This window comes from Triturus cristatus, chromosome 1_1 (assembly GCF_964204655.1).
Source record: "Triturus cristatus chromosome 1_1, aTriCri1.1, whole genome shotgun sequence".
In the NCBI taxonomy this organism is placed as follows: Eukaryota; Metazoa; Chordata; class Amphibia; order Caudata; family Salamandridae; genus Triturus; species Triturus cristatus.
This window is the reverse complement of record NC_140579.1, coordinates 260422005-260438837: the sequence shown is the minus strand read 5'-3', so window position 1 is coordinate 260438837 and position 16833 is coordinate 260422005.

Sequence of the window (16833 nt, the reverse complement as noted above, 5' to 3'; positions counted from 1 at the left end):
TGGACAGAGACATGTGAGGGGTGGGTGCCTATCACTCCCATCAGTGAATAGAGACATGGGGTGGGTGCCTATCACTCCCGGCAGTGGACAGAGACATGGGGGTGGGTGCCTAATACTCCCAGCAGTGGACAGAGACATGGGGGTGGGTGCCTATCACTCCCAGCAGTGGACAGAGACATGTGAGGGGTGGGTGCCTATCACTCCCATCAGTGGACAGAAACATGGGGGTGGGTGCCTATCACTCCCAGCAGTGGACAGAGACATGTGAGGGGTGGGTGCAGAGGAATACTAGCAGTGGACAGAGACATATGAGAGGTGGGTGCCTAGCACTCCCATCAGTGGACAGAGACATGTGAGGGGTGGGTGCAGAGGAATACCAGCAGTGGACAGAGACATGTGAGGGGTGGGTGCCTATCACTCCCAGCAGTGGACAGAGACATGTGAGGGGTGGGTGCCTATCACTCCCAGCAGTGGACAGAGACATGTGAGGGGAGGGTGCCTATCACTCCCATCAAAGGACAGAGACATGTGAGTGGTGGGTGCAGAGGAATACCAGCAGTGGACAGAGACATGTGAGGGGTGGGTGCCTATCATTCCCAGCAGTGGACAGAGACATGTGAGGGGTGGGTGCCTATCACTCCCATCAGTGGACAGAGACATGTGAGGGGTGGGTGCCTATCACTCCCAGCAGTGGACAGAGACATGGGGGTGGGTGCCTATCACTCTCAGCAGTGGACAGAGACATGGGGGTGGGTGCCTATCACTCCCAGCAGTGGACAGAGACATGTGAGGGGTGGGTGCAGAGGAATACCAGCAGTGGACAGAGACATGGGGGTGGGTGCCTATCACTCCCAGCAGTGGACAGAGACATGTGAGGGGTGGGTGCCCATCACTCCCATCAGTGGACAGAGACATAGGGTTGGGTGCCTATCACTCCCAGCAGTGGACAGAGACATGTGAGGGGTGGGTGCAGAGGAATACCAGCAGTGGACAGAGACATGTGAGGGGTGGGTGCCTATCACTCCCATCAGTGGACAGATACATGTCAGGGGTGGGTGCAGAGGAATACCAGCAGTTGACAGAGACATGTGAGGGGTGGGTGCCTATCACTCCCAGCAGTGGACAGAGACATGTGAGGGGTGGGTGCCTATCACTCCCAGTAGTGGACAGAGACATGTGAGGGGTGGGTGCCCATCACTCCCATCAGTGGACAGAGACATGGGGGTGGGTGCCTATCACTCCTAGCAGTGGACAGAGACATAGGGGTGGGTGCCTATCACTCGCAGCAGTGGACAGAGACATGTGAGGGGTGGGTGCAGAGGAATACCAGCAGTGGACAGAGACATGTGAGGGGTAGGTGCCTATCAATTCCGAACAGTGGACAGAGACATGTGAGGGGTGCGTGCTTATCACTCCCAGCAGTGGAGAGAGACATGTGAGGGGTGGGTGCCTATCACTCCCATCAGTGGACAGAGACATGGGGGCGGGTGCCTATCACTCCCAGCAGTGGACAGAGACATGGGGGTGGGTGCCTACCACTCCCAGCAGTGGACAGAGACATGGGGGTGGGTGATTATCACTCCCAGCAGTGGACAGAGACATCTGAGGGGTGGGTGCCTATCACTCCCATCAGTGGACAAAGACATGAGGGTGGGTGCCTATCACTCCCAGCAGTGGAAAGAGACATGTGAGGGGTGGGTGCAGAGGAATACCAGCAGTGTACAGAGACATGTGAGGGGTGGGTGCCTATCACTCCCATCAGTGGACAGAGACATGTGAGGGGTGGGTGCAGAGGAATACCAGCAGTGGACAGAGACATGTGAGGGGTGGGTGCCTATCACTGCCAGCAGTGGACAGAGACATGTGAGGGGTTGGTGCCTATCACTCCCAGCAGTGGACAGAGACAGGGGTGTGTGTGCCTTTCACTCCCAGCAGTGGACAAAGAAATGGGGGTGGGTGCCTATCACTCCCAGCAGTGGACAGAGACATAGGGGTGGGTGCCTATTTCTCCCAGCAGCGGACAGAGACATTTGAGGGGTGGGTGCAGAGGAATACCAGCACTGGACAGAGACATGTGAGGGGTGGGTGCCTATCACTCCCATCAGTGGACAGAGACATGTGAGGGGTGGGTGCAGAGGAATACCAGCAGTGGACAGAGACATGTGAGGGGTGGGTGCCTATCACTCCCAGCAGTGGACAGAGACATGTGAGGGGTGGGTGCCTATCACTCCCAGCAGTGGACAGAGACATGTGAGGGGTGGGTGCCTATCACTCCCATCAGTGGACAGAGACATGGGGGTGGGTGCCTATCACTCCCAGCAGTGGACAGAAACATGTGAGGGGTGGGTGCCTATCACTCCCAGCAGTGGACAGAGACATGTGAGGGGTGGGTGCCGATCACTCCCATCAGTACACAGAGACATGTCAGGGGTGGGTGCAGAGGAATACCAGCAGTGGACAGAGACATGTGAGGGGTGGGTTCCGATCCCTCCCAGCAGTGGACAGAGCCATGTGAGGGGTTGGTGCCTAACACTCCCACCAGTGGACAGAGACATGTGAGGGGTGGGTGCCTATCACTCCCAGAAGTGGACAGAGACATGGGGGTGTGTGCCTATCACTCCCAGCAGTGGACAGAGACATGGGGGTGGGTGCCTATCACTCCCAGCAGTGGACAGAGACATGGGGGTGGGTGCCTATTACTCCCAGCAGTGGACAGAGACATTTGAGCGGTGGGTGCAGAGGAATACCAGCACTGGACAGAGACATGTGAGGGGTGGGTGCCTATCACTCCCATCAGTGGACAGAGACATGTGAGGGGTGGGTGCAGAGGAATACCAGCAGTGGACAGAGACATATGAGGGGTGGGTGCCTATCACTCCCAGCAGTGGACAGAGACATGTGAGGGGTGGGTGCCTATCACTCCCAGCAGTGGACAGAGACATGTTAGGGGTGGGTGCCTATCACTCCCATCAGTGGACAGAGACATTGGGTGGGTGCCTATCACTCCCGGCAGTGGACAGAGACATTGGGGTGGGTGCCTATCACTCCCAGCAGTGGACAGAGACATGGGGGTGGGTGCCTATCACTCCCAGCAGTGGACAGAGACATGTGAGGGGTGGGTGCAGAGGAATACCAGCAGTGGACAGAGACATGTGAGGGGTGGGTGCCTAGCACTCCCATCAGTGGACAGAGACATGTGAGGGGTGGGTGCAAAGGAATACCAGCAGTGGACAGAGACATGCGAGGGGTAGGTGCCTATCAATTCCGAACAGTGGACAGAGACATGTGAGGGGTGGGTGCCTATCACTCCCAGCAGTGGACAGAGACATGTGAGGGGAGGGTGCCTATCACTCCCATCAAAGGACAGAGACATGTGAGGGGTGGGTGCAGAGGAATACCAGCAGTGGACAGAGACATGTGAGGGGTGGGTGCCTATCACTCCCAGCAGTGGACAGAGACATGTGAGGGGTGGGTGCCTATCACTCCCATCAGTGGACAGAGACATGGGGGTGGGTGCCTATCACTCCCAGCAGTGGACAGAGACATGGGGGTGGGTGCCTATCACTCTCAGCAGTGGACAGAGACATGGGGGTGGGTGCCTATCACTCCCATCAGTGGACAGAGACATAGGGTTGGGTGCCTATCACTACCAACAGTGGACAGAGACATGTGAGGGGGGGGGGGGTGCAGAGGAATACCAGCAGTGGACAGAGACATGTGAGGGGTGGGTGCCTATCACTCCCATCAGTGGACAGATACATGTCAGGGGTGGGTGCAGAGGAATACCAGCAGTGGACAGAGACTTATGAGGGGTGGGTGCCTATCACTCCCAGCAGTGGACAGAGACACGTGACGGGTGGGTGCCTATCACTCCCAGCAGTGGTCAGAGACATGTGAGGGGTGGGTGCCTATCACTCCCATCAGTGGACAAAGACATGGGGGTGGGTGCCTATCACTCCCAGCAGTGGACAGAGACATGGGGGTGGGTGCCTATTACTCCCAGCAGTGGACAGAGACATGTGAGGGGTGGTTGCCTATCACTCCCATCAGTGGACAGAGAAATGGGGGTGGGTGCCTATCACTCCCAGCACTGGACAGAGACATGTGAGGAGTGGGTGCAGAGGAATACCAGCAGTGGACAGAGACATGTGAGGGGTGGGTGCCTATCACTCCCATCAGTGGACAGAGACATGTGAGGGTGGGTGCAGAGGAATACCAGCAGTGGACAGAGACATGCAAGGGGTGGGTGCCTATCACTCCCAGCAGTGGACAGAGCCATGTGAGGGGTGTGTGCCTATCACTCCCAGCAGTGGACAGAGACATGTGAGGGGTGGGTGCCTATCACTCCCATCATTGGACTGAGACATGTGAGGGGTGGGTGCAGAGGAATACCAGCAGTGGACAGAGACATGTGAGGGGTGGGTGCCTATCACTCCCAGCAGTGGACAGAGACATGTGAGGGGTGGGCGCCTATCACTCCCAGCAGTGGACAGAGACATGGGGGTGGGTGACTATCACTCCCAGCAGTGGACAGAGACATGGGCGGGGGGCCTATCACTCCCAGCAGTGGACAGAGATATGTGAGGGGTGGGTGCAGAGGAATACCTGCAGTGGACAGACACATGTGAGGGGTGGGTGCCTATCACTCCCAGCAGTGGACGGAGACATGTGAGGGGTGGGTGCCTATCACTCCCAGCAGTGGACAGAGACACGTGAGGAGTGGGTGCCTATCACTCCCATCAGTGGACAGAGACATGGGGGTGGGTGCCTATCACTCTGGGGCAGTGGACAGAGACATGAGGGTGGGTGCCTATCACTCCCAGCAGTGGACAGAGACGTGGGGGTGGGTGCCTATCACTCCCAGCAGTGGACAGAGACATGTGAGGGGTGGGTGCCTATCACTCCCATCAGTGGACCGAGACATGTGAGGGGTGGGTGCAGAGGAATACCAGCAGTGGACAGAGACATGTGAGGGGTGGGTGCCGATCACTCCCAGCAGTGGACAGAGACATGTGAGGGGTGGGTGCCTATCACTCCCAGCAGTGGACAGAGACGTGTGAGGGGAGGGTGCCTATCACTCCCATCAAAGGACAGAGACATGTGAGGGGTGGCTGCAGAGGAATACCAGAAGTGGACAGAGACATGTGGGGGGTGGGTGCCTATCACTCCTAGCAGTGGGCAGAGACATGTGAGGGGTGGGTGCCTATCACTCCCATCAGTGGACAGAGACATGGGGGTGGGTGCCTATCACTCCCAGCAGTGGACAGAGACATGGGGGTGGGTGCCTATCACTCTCAGTAGTGGACAGAGACATGGGGGTGGGTGCCTATCACTCCCAGCAGTGGACGGAGACATGTGAGGGGTGGGTGCAGAGGAATACCAGCAGTGGACAGACACATGTGAGGGGTGGGTGCCTATCACTCCCAGCAGTGGACGGAGACATGTGAGGGGTGGGTGCCTATCACTCCCAGCAGTGGACAAATACATGTGAGGAGTGGGTGCCTATCACTCCCATCAGTGGGCAGAGACATGGGGGTGGGTGCCTATCACTCTGGGGCAGTGGGCAGAGACATGAGGGTGGGTGCCTATCACTCCCAGCAGTGGACAGAGACATGGGGGTGGGTGCCTATTACTCCCAGCAGTGGACAGAGACATTTGAGCGGTGGGTGCAGAGGAATACCAGCACTGGACAGAGACATGTGAGGGGTGGGTGCCTATCACTCCCATCAGTGGACAGAGACATGTGAGGGGTGGGTGCAGAGGAATACCAGCAGTGGACAGAGACATATGAGGGGTGGGTGCCTATCACTCTCAGCAGTGGACAGAGACATGTGAGGGGTGGGTGCCTATCACTCCCAGCAGTGGACAGAGACATGTTAGGGGTGGGTGCCTATCACTCCCATCAGTGGACAGAGACATTGGGTGGGTGCCTATCACTCCCGGCAGTGGACAGAGACATTGGGGTGGGTGCCTATCACTCCCAGCAGTGGACAGAGACATGGGGGTGGGTGCCTATCACTCCCAGCAGTGGACAGAGACATGTGAGGGGTGGGTGCCTATCACTCCTATCAGTGGACAGAAACATGGGGGTGGGTGCCTATCACTCCCAGCAGTGGACAGAGACATGTGAGTGGTGGGTGCAGAGGAATACCAGCAGTGGACAGAGACATGTGAGGGGTGGGTGCCTAGCACTCCCATCAGTGGACAGAGACATGTGAGGGGTGGGTGCAGAGGAATACCAGCAGTGGACAGAGACATGCGAGGGGTAGGTGCCTATCAATTCCGAACAGTGGACAGAGACATATGAGGGGTGGGTGCCTATCACTCCCAGCAGTGGACAGAGACATGTGAGGGGAGGGTGCCTATCACTCCCATCAAAGGACAGAGACATGTGAGGGGTGGGTGCAGAGGAATACCAGCAGTGGACAGAGACATGTGAGGGGTGGGTGCCTATCACTCCCAGCAGTGGACAGAGACATGTGAGGGGTGGGTGCCTATCACTCCCATCAGTGGACAGAGACATGGGGGTGGGTGCCTATCACTCCCAGCAGTGGACAGAGACATGGGGGTGGGTGCCTATCACTCTCAGCAGTGGACAGAGACATGGGGGTGGGTGCCTATCACTCCCAGCAGTGGACAGAGACAAGTGAGGGGTGGGTGCAGAGGAATACCAGCAGTGGACAGAGACATGGGGGTGTGTGCCTATCACTCCCAGCAGTGGACAGAGACATGTGAGGGGTGGGTGCCTATCACTCCCATCAGTGGACAGAGACATAGGGTTGGGTGCCTATCACTACCAACAGTGGACAGAGACATGTGAGGGGGGGGGTGCAGAGGAATACCAGCAGTGGACAGAGACATGTGAGGGGTGGGTGCCTATCACTCCCATCAGTGGACAGATACATGTCAGGGGTGGGTGCAGAGGAATACCAGCAGTGGACAGAGACTTATGAGGGGTGGGTGCCTATCACTCCCAGCAGTGGACAGAGACAAGTGAGGGGTGGGTGCCTATCACTCCCAGCAGTGGTCAGAGACATGTGAGGGGTGGGTGCCTATCACTCCCATCAGTGGACAAAGACATGGGGGTGGGTGCCTATCACTCCCAGCAGTGGACAGAGACATGGGGGTGGGTGCCTATTACTCCCAGCAGTGGACAGAGACATGTGAGGGGTGGTTGCCTATCACTCCCATCAGTGGACAGAGAAATGGGGGTGGGTGCCTATCACTCCCAGCACTGGACAGAGACATGTGAGGAGTGGGTGCAGAGGAATACCAGCAGTGGACAGAGACATGTGAGGGGTGGGTGCCTATCACTCCCAGCAGTGGACAGAGACATGTGAGGGGTGGGCGCCTATCACTCCCAGCAGTGGACAGAGACATGGGGGTGGGTGACTATCACTCCCAGCAGTGGACAGAGACATGGGCGGGGGGCCTATCACTCCCAGCAGTGGACAGAGATATGTGAGGGGTGGGTGCAGAGGAATACCTGCAGTGGACAGACACATGTGAGGGGTGGGTGCCTATCACTCCCAGCAGTGGACGGAGACATGTGAGGGGTGGGTGCCTATCACTCCCAGCAGTGGACAGAGACACGTGAGGAGTGGGTGCCTATCACTCCCATCAGTGGACAGAGACATGGGGGTGGGTGCCTATCACTCTGGGGCAGTGGACAGAGACATGAGGGTGGGTGCCTATCACTCCCAGCAGTGGACAGAGACGTGGGGGTGGGTGCCTATCACTCCCAGCAGTGGACAGAGACATGTGAGGGGTGGGTGCCTATCACTCCCATCAGTGGACCGAGACATGTGAGGGGTGGGTGCAGAGGAATACCAGCAGTGGACAGAGACATGTGAGGGGTGGGTGCCGATCACTCCCAGCAGTGGACAGAGACATGTGAGGGGTGGGTGCCTATCACTCCCAGCAGTGGACAGAGACGTGTGAGGGGAGGGTGCCTATCACTCCCATCAAAGGACAGAGACATGTGAGGGGTGGCTGCAGAGGAATACCAGCAGTGGACAGAGACATGTGGGGGGTGGGTGCCTATCACTCCCAGCAGTGGGCAGAGACATGTGAGGGGTGGGTGCCTATCACTCCCATCAGTGGACAGAGACATGGGGGTGGGTGCCTATCACTCCCAGCAGTGGACAGAGACATGGGGGTGGGTGCCTATCACTCTCAGTAGTGGACAGAGACATGGGGGTGGGTGCCTATCACTCCCAGCAGTGGACGGAGACATGTGAGGGGTGGGTGCAGAGGAATACCAGCAGTGGACAGACACATGTGAGGGGTGGGTGCCTATCACTCCCAGCAGTGGACGGAGACATGTGAGGGGTGGGTGCCTATCACTCCCAGCAGTGGACAGAGACATGTGAGGAGTGGGTGCCTATCACTCCCATCAGTGGGCAGAGACATGGGGGTGGGTGCCTGTTGGACCCGGCCTCGTAGAATGGCCCTCCGTGCCCCCGCACCACCGAAACCTGGTACATACAGCCCAAGCCCCCGGCCCCGCCGAACCTCCCCACCAGGACACACGCACCGACCCGGACATCCCCGTCCCTGGTCTCTCCCCTTTCGGCCACCCCGGGCCCGCGTGCCCACTTCATGCACCAAGATGGCCACCCGGCCCCAGCGCGACCCGGGCATAGAGGCGCCACTCCGGCTGGAGGACATCCCGCTTCCAGGGGATGAGAGAGGGAGGAGCAGTTTCTATCGCACCTCTGAACTCCCCCGGGACGATGGGTTTCGATCGGCCCTCCGGCCTCCCTGAGGGCTGGCTCCACGCCTGCTGGGTGTCTGGGACTCCTCCCGACCCGGCCCTGAAAGAATCAAAAGACTATAGCAGGAAATCCCGACAAGCGACCCCCAGGTGACAAGACCCCTGCCTGCACAGACTCCGGACATCAAAGAGGGGTCGAACTATAACAAGGGGTGCTCTGGGGCTGTCCGGCAGATTCGACGCTGGAACAACGAGAGCCTGCTGACGTGGTCGCGGCTCCTGGAACTGGAACTTGTACCTGAGCCCTGCTGAGTGACTCGCGGCTCCCTGAAGATCGTAAGACCTCCGAACTTGTACCTGAGCCCTGCTGAGTGACTCGCGGCTCCCTGAAGATCGTAAGACCTCCGAACTTGTACCTGAGCCCTGCTGAGTGACTCGCGGCTCCCTGAAGATCGTAAGACCTCCGAACTTGTACCTGAGCCCTGCTGAGTGACTCGCGGCTCCCTGAAGATCGTAAGACCTCCGAACTTGTACCTGAGCCCGCTGAGTGACTCGCGGCTTCCACAGACTCCACCGGTCCCGCCGGACCCCACGACAACCAGCCTACCCCCCAGCTCGAGGATTGTGAGCTGTGCGCCGGGTACGTCCCTCCTTTGAACCGTTACCAGAGACAGTCCCGCTACCCCCTACCTTTCCGAGACTCTTGAGCCCGTGCTCACCTTGTACATATTTGCAGTGATACCTGTTTGATAAAACTTGTTCTGAGAATACCCAGTGTGGTCCCTCTGTGTCGTGTGGTGCCAGAAGTACGATCCTAGTTGCGAGAGTCCTCCTCCTGGGGAATCTCCCGCCAGTGCCCGGCTACGATACTTTGAGGGTGGGTCTCAGGGTAGTCAGGACCCCTTTCCGGGCTCCTCTGAGGTCGCCGTCTAACATTGGTGGCAAGCGACGGGATTCGGGCCCATCACCTAGAGATCGTACAGTAAACGACGGACGCACGACCAACAAAGATGGCAGAAGGAAGCGCCATGAGCTCCGCAGAAACCAACGCCAACAGAGTGTTCCAGGTGGAGCATCTGGAAGAATACACACACAAAGAGCTAAAACAATTTTGCAAAGAACTTAAAATCGCTACCACTGGCCTCAACACTAAGGAAGACTTGCAGAAAGCACTGAAAACTTGGGTGGAGACCGGGGCCTCCCGCCCGGAAGGCACGGGGGAGCGCCCCGACGAAGCCGAACCCCCCCAAAGTGAAAGCAGTAGCAATCAGGTGCGAGGCATCGTACCAGACGGGGGCCTATCCCCGGAAGAGCTCGCGGACAGAGAGAGAAGCCGCAGTCATGAACTCGAGTTAGCCAAACTCAAAATCGAGGGCGAATTGAAGTTAGCGGAGAAGAAGCTAGCAGTAGAGCAAATGCGTGTACAAGGCGAACTGGAAGAAAAGAAGCTCCAACGGGAGCACGAAGGAAGAAAGCTCCAACTGGAGCACGAACGGAGCTTAAAGGAACTCGAGCTCAAGGCCCGAAATGAGGACGGGAGGCCCTCGGGGAACCGAGAGACGGCCCCCCCAGCGGAACAGAAGGTCCACATCCCCAAGGATGTGGTCAAAGAATATTATAAAAACGATGACATTCAGCAATGGTTTCGGGCCTACGAGGTTGCCATGACCTCCCATCGGATTCCACAGAAGGACTGGGGGGCGGGGTTGTGGGGACGGTTTCTGAGCAAAGGAAGGGACACCCTGCTTGACCTACCCCTCTCCCTCCAGACCTCCTACAGCCACATGAAAGAGGCTCTCCTCACAAGATACGGCCTCACCCCAGAAATGTACCGCCAACGGTTCCGGGACTGCAGGAAGATCCCGGGCACCACCTGGGTGGAGTATGTAAACTTTTTTAGTCGGGCCTTCGATGGGTGGGTCAAGGGCAGCAAAGTCACCACCCTTGCCGAACTCACTGACCTCATGTTATGGGAACATCTGGCTGCGAACTGCTTCGTAGAGCTACGTCAACATCTGCTGGATAGCAAGCTCACAGATCCCCGGAAGCTGGCCGTGGAGGCCGACCGCTGGACCAACACCCGGGTCTCCCGGGGCATGGTAGGAGAGTACCCCCGAACCAGTCAGGGACCACCCCGCCAGAGAGGGGGAGGGAACCCGGGAGGGCCGAGGGAGTCCCAGCCTAGCACCCCGAAGACACCACCTCCACCTTTCCCGGCGCCCCCCCCACCAGTAACAGGGCCCCCTGGGAGACGGGGACACCGGGTGACCGTCACATGTTTCCGCTGCCAGAAACCCGGGCACTACGCCAATGACCCAGAGTGCCCCATGGCCACCCAAGTCACCCCTGCGAGACAGATAGCCAACGTGGCCCTAGGGGAGGAGGTTGAGGAAGCCGAGGAGTGGGAACCAGCCGCGATGGCCCTAGTATCCCTGGGAGATAGGGAAATGATCCCTGGTAGCCTCCTACCGTCCAACACACAGAAATATGGGCAGCTCGTCAAGATCAATGGCCACCAGGTAGAGGCCCTGCGGGACACCGGGGCCAGTATCACCGGTGTCCTCAGGCACCTAGTTCCCGAGGAGCAGATCCTCCCCAATGTCTTTTGCCCCGTGATATCTGCAGACAATAGGGAAAGTATGTGTCAGGTGGCCCTGGTACCATTTGAGTGGGGAGGGGTGATAGGTAAACTCAAGGTGGCCGTAAGAACCTCCCAGCCGGTCGACTGCCTCTTAGGGAACGACCTGGAGAGTTCTCCCTGGAAGCACGTAGAGCGCAAGGCCCACCTAGGAATGATGGGACTCCCCGAGTGGGTGTGTGCCACTACCCGATCTATGACAGCCCGACTCACTCCCCAGAGAGAAATCGAGAGCACCCCGGTCGAAGTAGCCAGCACCGTCCCCGCCGAGGGTCCTCCCGTTCCCCCATCGGAAGGGTCCGTCGCCAGCGACGAACCTGCACCATCCGACCCCGCCCCGGTCCCCGAGTTGGGGGATCTACCCGAGTTGGCCCATTGGCGCCACGAGGGCGGGCCCACCCGAGAAGAATTTTGCCAGGAACAAGCCACCTGTCCTTCCCTGGTCGGGCTGCGGCGCCAGGCCGAGGGCCAAGCCGCAGGTGACCAGACCGGAACGCACCGAATCTATTGGGAGAATAACGTCCTGTATAGTGAGCAGAAATCAGTGGAGCTGGGATCCGGACGGGTACTGGTGGTACCTCTCCGCTTCCGGGATTTCCTCCTGGGCTTAGCCCACGATGTCCCCCTCGCCGGTCACCTGGGTCAGGACAAGACCTACAGCCGTCTCGTGACCCATTTTTATTGGCCTAAGATGAAAGCAGCGGTAGAGGCCCACTGCAAGTCCTGCCCCACGTGCCAAGCCAGTGGGAAGAGTGGGGGGAAGCGCAAGGCTCCCCTCCAACCCTTCCTGGTCGTCAGTACCCCCTTCGAACGAGTCGGGATCGACATCGTGGGGCCACTGGACCCCCCCACCTCCCAAGGTCACCGGTTCATCTTGGTCCTAGTGGACCACGCCACCCGCTACCCAGAGGCTATTCCCCTGCGCACCATTACAGCCCCCGTGGTGGGCGTGGCCCTGATGGGGATCTTCTCCAGGGTGGGTTTCCCTCGCGAGGTCGTGAGCGATCGCGGCACTAATTTTATATCCAGGTATATGACGTCCCTATGGCAACAATGTGGGGTGTCCTATAAGTTCACCACCCCGTACCATCCCCAAGGGAACGGCCTAGTAGAGAGGTTTAATAGGACTTTGAAAGGGATGATCGCTGGCCTAGAAGAGCCCCTCCGGCGTAAGTGGGACGTCCTGCTCCCCTGCCTCTTGTTCGCTTACCGGGAGGTCCCCCAGAAGTCCTTAGGGTTCAGCCCGTTTGAATTACTCTATGGGCACCCCGTCCGAGGTCCCCTCAGTTTAGTTAAGGAAGGGTGGGAGGCAGCACCCCAGACCACCCCCCGAGAGGTGTTCCAATATGTCCTGGCCCTCCGGAACCAGACCAGGAGGTTCCGAGAACTGGCCGAGGCCAACCTGGAGGCGAGTCAAGAAGAAATGAAGCGCTGGTACGACCAGAATGCTACTCTGGTCGAGTTCCAGCCGGGCCAGCAGGTGTGGGTCATGGCCCCCGTGAAGCCTGGCGCTCTCCAGGACCGATGGACTGGGCCCTACAAAGTGGTCGAGAAGAAGAGCCAAGTCACCTACTTGGTGGACGTCCAGTCGCCTCGGGATCCCCTCCGGGTCCTGCACGTGAACCGCCTCAAGCCTCACTTCCAGCGGACAGAACTGAGCCTCCTGCTGGCCACCGATGACGGGGCCGAAGATGAGTCGGATCCCCTCCCGGACCTCCTGTGTATCAAGGAGCAGGATGGCTCCGTGGAAGGAGTGAACCTCTCCCCAGCCCTCACTGCCCAGCAACAAGCGGACTGCCGCCAGCTCCTAAGACAATTTTCTGACCTCTTCTCCCTGACCCCCCGGGTCACCAACTGGTGTGTTCATGATGTGGACACCGGGGACAGCCCGCCGGTGAGACACCGAGCCTACCGGGTTCCTGACCGGGTCCGGTCCTGCATTCAAGCGGAAGTCTCGAAGATGTTGACCCTGGGGGTGATCGAGCCCTCTGACAGTCCCTGGGCCAGCCCCGTGGTCCTGGTCCCGAAGGCAGCGGCCCCCGGTGTCGCCCCCGAGCTCCGATTCTGCGTGGACTACCGGGGGCTCAATGACGTTACCCGAGCCGATGCCCCCCCCATTCCACGAGCCGACGAACTCATTGACCGACTAGGGGCAGCCCGGTTCCTCAGCACATTCGACCTCACCTGCGGATACTGGCAGATTGCGCTCACCGAAGGGGCCAAAGAGCGGTCCGCTTTCTCCACCCCCGATGGGCACTACCGCTTCCGCGTAATGCCCTTCGGGATGAAAAATGCCCCGGCCACTTTCCAGCGACTGGTGAATAGAGTCCTGGCCGGGCTAGAACAGTTCAGCGCGGCATACCTGGACGACATCGCTGTCTTCAGTTCAGAGTGGAGTGAGCACCTCCAGCACCTCCGAAGGGTGCTAATCGCCCTGCGCCAGGCAGGCCTCACAGTAAAAGCCAGCAAGTGCCAGATCGGGCAAGGATCCGTGGTCTACTTGGGGCACCAGGTCGGGAGTGGCCAGGTCGCCCCGCTACAGCCAAAGATCGACGCCATCCTGGCCTGGGAACCACCCATCACCCAGACGGAGGTCCGAGCCTTTCTGGGACTCACGGGCTACTACCGAAGATTCATTCGGGGGTATGGCAGCCTTGTCGGCCCTCTCACAGAACTCACGTCTAAAAAACAGCCAAAGAAAGTGCAGTGGACGGCTGCCTGCCAGGAAGCTTTCGATGCCCTAAAAAGGGCCATGTGTACTGCCCCCGTCCTCCAGGCTCCCGACTACGCCAAGGAGTTCATAGTCCAAACCGATGCCTCCGAGCATGGCATTGGGGCCGTCCTGTCCCAAGTAAATGACCAAGGCCTAGACCAGCCCGTCGCCTTCCTCAGTCGGCGGCTGTTGCCCCGAGAACAAAGATGGAGCACCATAGAGCGCGAAGCCTTTGCCGTGGTCTGGGCACTCAAAAAGCTACGACCCTACCTGTTTGGCACCCATTTCAGAGTCCAAACTGACCATCGGCCCTTACGTTGGCTCATGCAGATGCGAGGAGAAAACCCCAAGCTACTGCGGTGGTCAATCTCCCTCCAGGGGATGGATTTCACCGTGGAACACCGCCCTGGTACGGACCACGCCAATGCTGACGGCCTCTCCCGGTTCTTCCGCCTCAGCGAAGAGAACCCCCCAAGCTGATGGGCAGTTCTCTCCGGCTTTCAGCTGGGGGGGACGCGTGTTGGACCCGGCCTCGTAGAATGGCCCTCCGTGCCCCCGCACCACCGAAACCTGGTACATACAGCCCAAGCCCCCGGCCCCGCCGAACCTCCCCACCAGGACACACGCACCGACCCGGACATCCCCGTCCCTGGCCTCTCCCCTTTCGGCCACCCCGGGCCCGCGTGCCCACTTCATGCACCAAGATGGCCACCCGGCCCCAGCGCGACCCGGGCATAGAGGCGCCACTCCGGCTGGAGGACATCCCGCTTCCAGGGGATGAGAGAGGGAGGAGCAGTTTCTATCGCACCTCTGAACTCCCCCGGGACGATGGGTTTCGATCGGCCCTCCGGCCTCCCTGAGGGCTGGCTCCACGCCTGCTGGGTGTCTGGGACTCCTCCCGACCCGGCCCTGAAAGAATCAAAAGACTATAGCAGGAAATCCCGACAAGCGACCCCCAGGTGACAAGACCCCTGCCTGCACAGACTCCGGACATCAAAGAGGGGTCGAACTATAACAAGGGGTGCTCTGGGGCTGTCCGGCAGATTCGACGCTGGAACAACGAGAGCCTGCTGACGTGGTCGCGGCTCCTGGAACTGGAACTTGTACCTGAGCCCTGCTGAGTGACTCGCGGCTCCCTGAAGATCGTAAGACCTCCGAACTTGTACCTGAGCCCTGCTGAGTGACTCGCGGCTCCCTGAAGATCGTAAGACCTCCGAACTTGTACCTGAGCCCTGCTGAGTGACTCGCGGCTCCCTGAAGATCGTAAGACCTCCGAACTTGTACCTGAGCCCTGCTGAGTGACTCGCGGCTCCCTGAAGATCGTAAGACCTCCGAACTTGTACCTGAGCCCGCTGAGTGACTCGCGGCTTCCACAGACTCCACCGGTCCCGCCGGACCCCACGACAACCAGCCTACCCCCCAGCTCGAGGATTGTGAGCTGTGCGCCGGGTACGTCCCTCCTTTGAACCGTTACCAGAGACAGTCCCGCTACCCCCTACCTTTCCGAGACTCTTGAGCCCGTGCTCACCTTGTACATATTTGCAGTGATACCTGTTTGATAAAACTTGTTCTGAGAATACCCAGTGTGGTCCCTCTGTGTCGTGTGGTGCCAGAAGTACGATCCTAGTTGCGAGAGTCCTCCTCCTGGGGAATCTCCCGCCAGTGCCCGGCTACGATACTTTGAGGGTGGGTCTCAGGGTAGTCAGGACCCCTTTCCGGGCTCCTCTGAGGTCGCCGTCTAACAGTGCCTATCACTCCGGGGCAGTGGACAGAGACATGAGGGTGGGGGCCTATCACTCCCAGCAGTGGACAGAGAGGTGGGGGTGGGTGCCTATCACTCCCAGCAGTGGACAGAGACATGTGAGGGGTGGGTGCCTATCACTCCCATCAGTGGACCGAGACATGTGAGGGGTGGGTGCAGAGGAATACCAGCAGTGGACAGAGACATGTGAGGGGTGGGTGCCGATCACTCCCAGCAGTGGACAGAGACATGTGAGGGGTGGGTGCCTATCACTCCCAGCAGTGGACAGAGACGTGTGAGGGGAGGGTGCCTATCACTCCCATCAAAGGACAGAGACATGTGAGGGGTGGCTGCAGAGGAATACCAGCAGTGGACAGAGACATGTGGGGGGTGGGTGCCTATCACTCCCAGCAGTGGGCAGAGACATGTAAGGGGTGGGTGCCTATCACTCCCATCAGTGGACAGAGACATGGGGGTGGGTGCCTATCACTCCCAGCAGTGGACAGAGACATGGGGGTGGGTGCCTATCACTCTCAGTAGTGGACAGAGACATGGGGGTGGGTGCCTATCACTCCCAGCAGTGGACGGAGACATGTGAGGGGTGGGTGCAGAGGAATACCAGCAGTGGACAGACACATGTGAGGGGTGGGTGCCTATCACTCCCAGCAGTGGACGGAGACATGTGAGGGGTGGGTGCCTATCACTCCCAGCAGTGGACAGAGACATGTGAGGAGTGGGTGCCTATCACTCCCATCAGTGGGCAGAGACATGGGGGTGGGTGCCTATCACTCTGGGGCAGTGGACAGAGACATTAGGGTGGGTGCCTATCACTCCCAGCAGTGGACAGAGACGTGGGGGTGGGTGCCTATCACTCCCAGCAGTGGACAGAGACATGTGAGGGGTGGGTGCCTATCACTCCCATCAGTGGACCGAGACATGTGAGGGGTGGGTGCAGAGGAATACCAGCAGTGGACAGAGACATGTGAGGGGTGGGTGCCGATCACTCCCAGCAGTGGACAGAGACA